Raw genomic sequence first — 5,701 nt, forward strand, 5'->3', positions numbered from 1 at the left:
AAACTGAAACTGTTAGCAACTTGACCTGGGATACTGGGCAGGTCGCCATAGTTCTCCATGCTTACTTTTCGTGTCTAAAAAAAGGAAGAAAAGGAAATCTATCCACTTAACGATTTGAAACCTCATTGAGTGGGTCCAGCCTACCAAAGTCTGGCTGGGCCCATGACGCCAAGCCAGCTAGCAGGCCAGCTGAGGGGGGCTTCTCCTCCCACAGACTTCAGCGGAAAATGTCAGAGGTTCTCCTGAAGCCAAGACAGTGGTTCTCTGTCTGCCTCACCCATTGCAGGCACACAGCCTCAATTCTTTGGTATCCAGAGGCCTGAAGCAGTTGCGTGACCTCCGAGTCAGCCTCCAATGAACAGAATGGAGGGGAAATATAATTGCTCCCAAAGCAGTGCTTCTCAGACTTTTTTTTTTTTTACTGCAGTGGTAAGAAATTCTCAGCACAACCTCTAATACACACACACACATACACACACACCCCCACACACATTCCACAACCTGTACCTTCAAATTTTGTCCAGAACCAACCACTTCTCCTCACCTCCACTTTGGTCTAGGCCACCATCATCTGTCACCTGGATTGACACAACAGTCCCCCGACTGGTCGCCCTGCCTCACCCTTTCCCCGACTGGTTCAGTCATTTCTCAACCCAGCATCGAGAACGAGCCTCTTAAAATTTGGCTAAGTCAGATTGTGTCATTCTTTGGCCCAAAACTCTCGCATGGCACACCTCAGAGGAAAACCCAAGTCCTCTCAGGGGCCAACAAGGCCTTCTGGGTCTGGCTCCCTGCAACCTCTGGCCTCACCTCCTGTTCTTCCCCTCACTCCCTGTACTCCAGCCACGCTGGCCTGCTCGCTCCTCAGACACGCCTGGCCTGCCTGTTTCTTTTGCCGAGGACGCTTTTCTACAGCTCTCTTGTCAGGAGCCACGGGGAGACTTAGAACCCCTTCAGTGCAGGGCTCCCTGCGCTCACCTCTGCCCTGACCACAGAATGCCAAAAGGGGCCAGTGCCCACTCCTTGCCACTTCATCAAAAACCAGTTGACCATACTGCTATGAGTTTATTTTTAGATGCTTTATTCTGTTTCATTGATCAACGTGTCTATCCTTTTGCCAATACTGTACTGTCTTGATCATTGTAGCTATCCAGTAAGTCTGAAAATCAAGTAGTATGATTTCCTCATTCTGTATTCTTTTTCAGATTTCCTTTAGTCCTTCTAGTTCCTTCGTCTTTCTATATAAATTTTAGAATCAGCTTATTTATATGTGCAAAACTCCTGCTGGGGTTTTGATTGGTGTTGCATGAAATCTACAAGTCATTTTAGTGAGAATGGGCATATTTGTTTACGCTGAACTTTAACAATCCATGACCATGGTATATCATTCCATTTCTCCAATTCTCTTAGGTCTTTTTTGATGCCTTTTATCATTTCTTTGCATTTTTCAGCATACAGATCCTATACATATTTTGCTATATTTATGCCTAAGGAGTTCATTCTTTTCGAGTGGTTATAAATTGTATTGCTTTTTAAATTTTTGGTTTACAATTGTACATTGCTAGTGCATAGAATTACTGTTTATTTTTGTATGTTGCCCTTATATCTGCAACCTTGCTAAACTTACTAGTTCTAGGAGGTTCCGTTTTGTTTTGTAGATTCCTTGGGATTTTCTATGTAGATAATCACATTGCCTACAAATAGGGACAATTTTATTTCTTCCTTTCCAATATATATGCTTTTATTTCTTTTTCTTGCCTTATTTCACTGCCTAATCCACTGGTGTTGAATTGGAGGGGTCATTGTGAATATCCTCGCCTTGTTCCTGATCATGGGGAGAAAGCATTCTATTTTTCATCAAGTGTGATGTTAGCTGCAGGGTTTTCGTAGATGTCCCTTTATCAGGTTAAAGAAGGACCCTTCTATTTCTAGTTTGCTGAGAGTTTTTATCATGAATGGATACTGAATTTCATCAAGTGCACTTTCTGCATCAATTAATAAGATCTTGTAGTTTTTCTTCTTTAGGCTGTCAATATTGTATAAGTCAATATTGAACTACATTTATCTGTTTTTGAATATTACATTTCTGAGGTAAATCCCACTTGGTTGTATTATGGTTTTACATATTGATGGATTCAATTTGCTAATATTTCACTGAGAATTTTTGCGTCTATGTTCATGACAGATGTTAGTGTGTAGTTTTCTATTCTTGTGCTGTCTTTTTCTGGCTTTGGTATTAGAGTAACATTGTTACATAAAATGAGTCGGGAAGCATTCCATGCTTTGCTGAGTTCTCTGGAAGATATTTTATAGAATTGATGTTATGTCTTCTTTAAATGTTTGGTAGAATTTGCCATCTGGGCCTAGAGATTTCTTTTTTGGAAGATTTTCCACTACAACTTTAATTTCTTTAATAGTTAAAGGACTATTCACGTTATCTAGTTCATCTTGGGTCAGTTTTGCTAATTTGTGATTTGCAAGGAATCAATCCATTTCATTTAAATTATGAAATTCAGATGCATAGAGTTGTTCATATTATTATCTTATTATCCTCTTAGTATTTGCAGGGTCTGCAGTGACATTCCCTCTTTCCTTCCTGATATTGGAAATTTGCGTTTTCTCTCTCTCTTTTTGTCAGTCTGGCTAAAGACTTATCAATTGTAGTGATCTTTTCAAAGAACTAGTTGTTGACTTGGTTGATTTTATCTATTGCTTATTTGTTTTCTATTTGACTGATTTCTTCTCTTTATTATTGCCTTCTTTCTGCTTGATTTGGATTTATTTCATTCTTCTTTTTCTAATTGCTTAAGATGGAAGCTATTGGTTATTATTTGAGAACTTCATTTTCTAATGTAAGCATTTAATGCTATAAATTTCCCTCTAAGCACTGCTATAGATATGTCACACAGATTTCAATATGTTGCTTTTTTATTTTCATGCAGTGCAAAATATATTTAAATTTTCCATGCTATTTCCTCTTTGATCCGAGATTATTTAGAAGTATGTTGTTAACTTTCCCAGTGTTTGGAGCTTTTCCTTTTACCTTTCTATTATTGATTTTTAGTTTAATTCCATTATGGTCTGAGATCATACTTTGTATAATTTCTATTCTTTTAAATTTGTTAAGATTTGTAGTACATTGTCTATCCTGGTGACAGTTTCATGTTCACTTGAAAAAACTGTGTATTCTCCCATTGTTGGGTGGAATGTTCTATAAATGTCAATTAGATCCAGTTGGTTGACATCATTGTTCAGTTCTATGTGCTTGCTGATTTTCTGCCTACAAGTTCTATCTATGACTGAGAAATGAGTGTTGAAAACTTTCTAACTATAATCGTGGATTTTTCTATTTTTCTTTTCAGTTCTGTCAGTTTTTGCTCCATGTAGTAGAAACTCTTTTGTTAGGTTGCATGCACACTTAGCACTGCTATGTCTTCTTGATGAATTGATCCTTTTATCATTATGTGATGTCCCTCTTGATCCTTGGTAACTTTCTCTGCTCTGAAATTTCTTTTGTCTGATATTAATAGAGCTACTCCACCTTTCTTTTGATTAATATTTGCATGATACATCTTTTTCCTCCTTTCACTTTAACCTACTTCTATCATTATATTTGAAAGGAATTTCTTGCAGACACCATATAGTCAGGTTGTGTTTTTCTTTTATTAATTAATTCTGACCATCTTTCTTTTAATTTGTGTGTTTAGACCATTTATATTATGTAATTATTGATATGTTTGCATTAATTCTACCATTTTGTTCTTCAGTTTCTGTTTGTTCCCTCTGTTTTTTGTTCTTCTGTTTCCCCTTTCTTGCCTAATTTTGGGTTTTTGAACATTTTCTAAGTAAAGTTTTTATTTTAGAAAAATTTTTGGTTTGCAGAAAAGTTGCAATGATAATAAAAATTGCAGAGAGTTCTTATATATGCCTCACCCAGTTTCCTCTAAAGTTAACACTTTACATTACTATGATACGTTTGTCAAAATTAAGAAACCAGTAATTGGTACATTAATTAAACTTCAGGCTTTATTTGGATTTCACCAATTTTTCTATTCACCTTATTTTTCTATTCTGAGACTCAATCCAAGATACCACATTGTATTCAGTCATAGTGTTATTTGAACAATTTTTGTATTCAATTTTAATTTATCGATTGCAATTTTGACTATATCGCATATGGTTATTTTAGCGGTTGCTCTAGGTATTGCAAAATATATATGTTTTTGCCATCAATTTAGAATCAATATTTTGCCACTTCAATTGGAATGTATAAAATCTACCACTGTTTAAGGTCCTTTACTCTCTTCATTTTGTGCTACATTCATCTTATATGTTATATCTATGTATATTAAACTCCCAGAAGATACTGTTATAATTTTTGCTTTCAATGGTCAAACATATTTTAAATATCTCAAAATAGAAGAATAACCTATTATATTTACTCAGATGTTGACCATTTCTGCTGCTCTTTCTTTATTTCTGGTATGCCAAGTTTCCTTCTGTTACCATTTCCCTTTCGTTTGAAGAACTTCTTTTAGCAATTCTTTTAGAGTAGATCTGCTGATTACAAATTCTCTTAATTCTCCATCATCTGAGAATATCCTTATTTCACCTTCATTCATTCCTGAAGTATATTTTGGCTCAGTTTGGAATTGTGTTGACAGTTATTTTTTCTTAGCACTTTAAAAAGGCGGTGCCACTTCCTTCTGGCCTCCATCATTTCTGTGAGCTGTCTGCAGTCATTCAAATTGTTGTTCCTCTATAGGTGAGGTATGGTTTTTCTCACACAGCTTTTGAGAGTTTTTCTTCATCTTAAGTTTTCACCCATTATTTCTTCAAATTTTTTTTCAGCATTGCACCCTTTTTCCTCTCCTCTGAGTCTCTGATGACATAAATGCTAGACCACACAGGTCCATGAGACTATTCATTTTTTTTCAGTATTTTTTCTGTCTGTTATTCAGATTGAATAGGTTTTCTTGATCCATCTTCACATTAACAGACTCTTTTCCTCCCACTTTTACTATAGGCTGTTTTTAGCATAGCATCCAAAGTGATCCATTTAAAACCTAAGTTGGAGCAAGTCCCTCCTCTGCTCAGAACCCTCTGCCTCACTCAGAATCAAAGTCCAAGTCCTGTAATGGCCTACAGGGACCTCCACAATCTGACCCTTACTACCTCACTAGTTTCGTCTCACAGTTCTAGTCTCCCTTGCTCATTTGGTTCTGTCCACATTGGCCTCTTTGCTCTTCCTCAAATATTCCAGCATGTTCCTGCTTCATGGCCTTTTCACTGGCTGGTCTTCCTCCCTGGGACTGTCTTCCTAGCTATTCATAGAGCTGACTCTCTCACCTCTAAAAGTCTTTGCTCAACTGTCCTTTTTTCAGTGAGACCTTCCGTGACCTCCTTATCTAAAATGCAGCCTCACTTTTGCCCTGCCCTGCTTTATTTTTCTCTTACCATTTTATCTAACATAATATATAATTTATTTATTCATTAATGCTCCAGAATGTGAGTTCCATGAGGGCATAGGGTTTTTTTCTTAATTTCTCCTGTATGCCCGTGCCCTGACATATAGTAGATGCTCAATAAATATATGTTGAAAGACTGAATCAAAATATCCAGGGTCTGCTTCAACTGTAACCTATAGAAGACAGAAATTTTAGCTGCTTATTGAGTGTTTCCAACTATGGGTATCAGAAAG

The sequence above is a fragment of the Equus caballus genome, chromosome X, assembly GCF_041296265.1.
Source record: "Equus caballus isolate H_3958 breed thoroughbred chromosome X, TB-T2T, whole genome shotgun sequence".
Classification (NCBI taxonomy): Eukaryota; Metazoa; Chordata; class Mammalia; order Perissodactyla; family Equidae; genus Equus; species Equus caballus.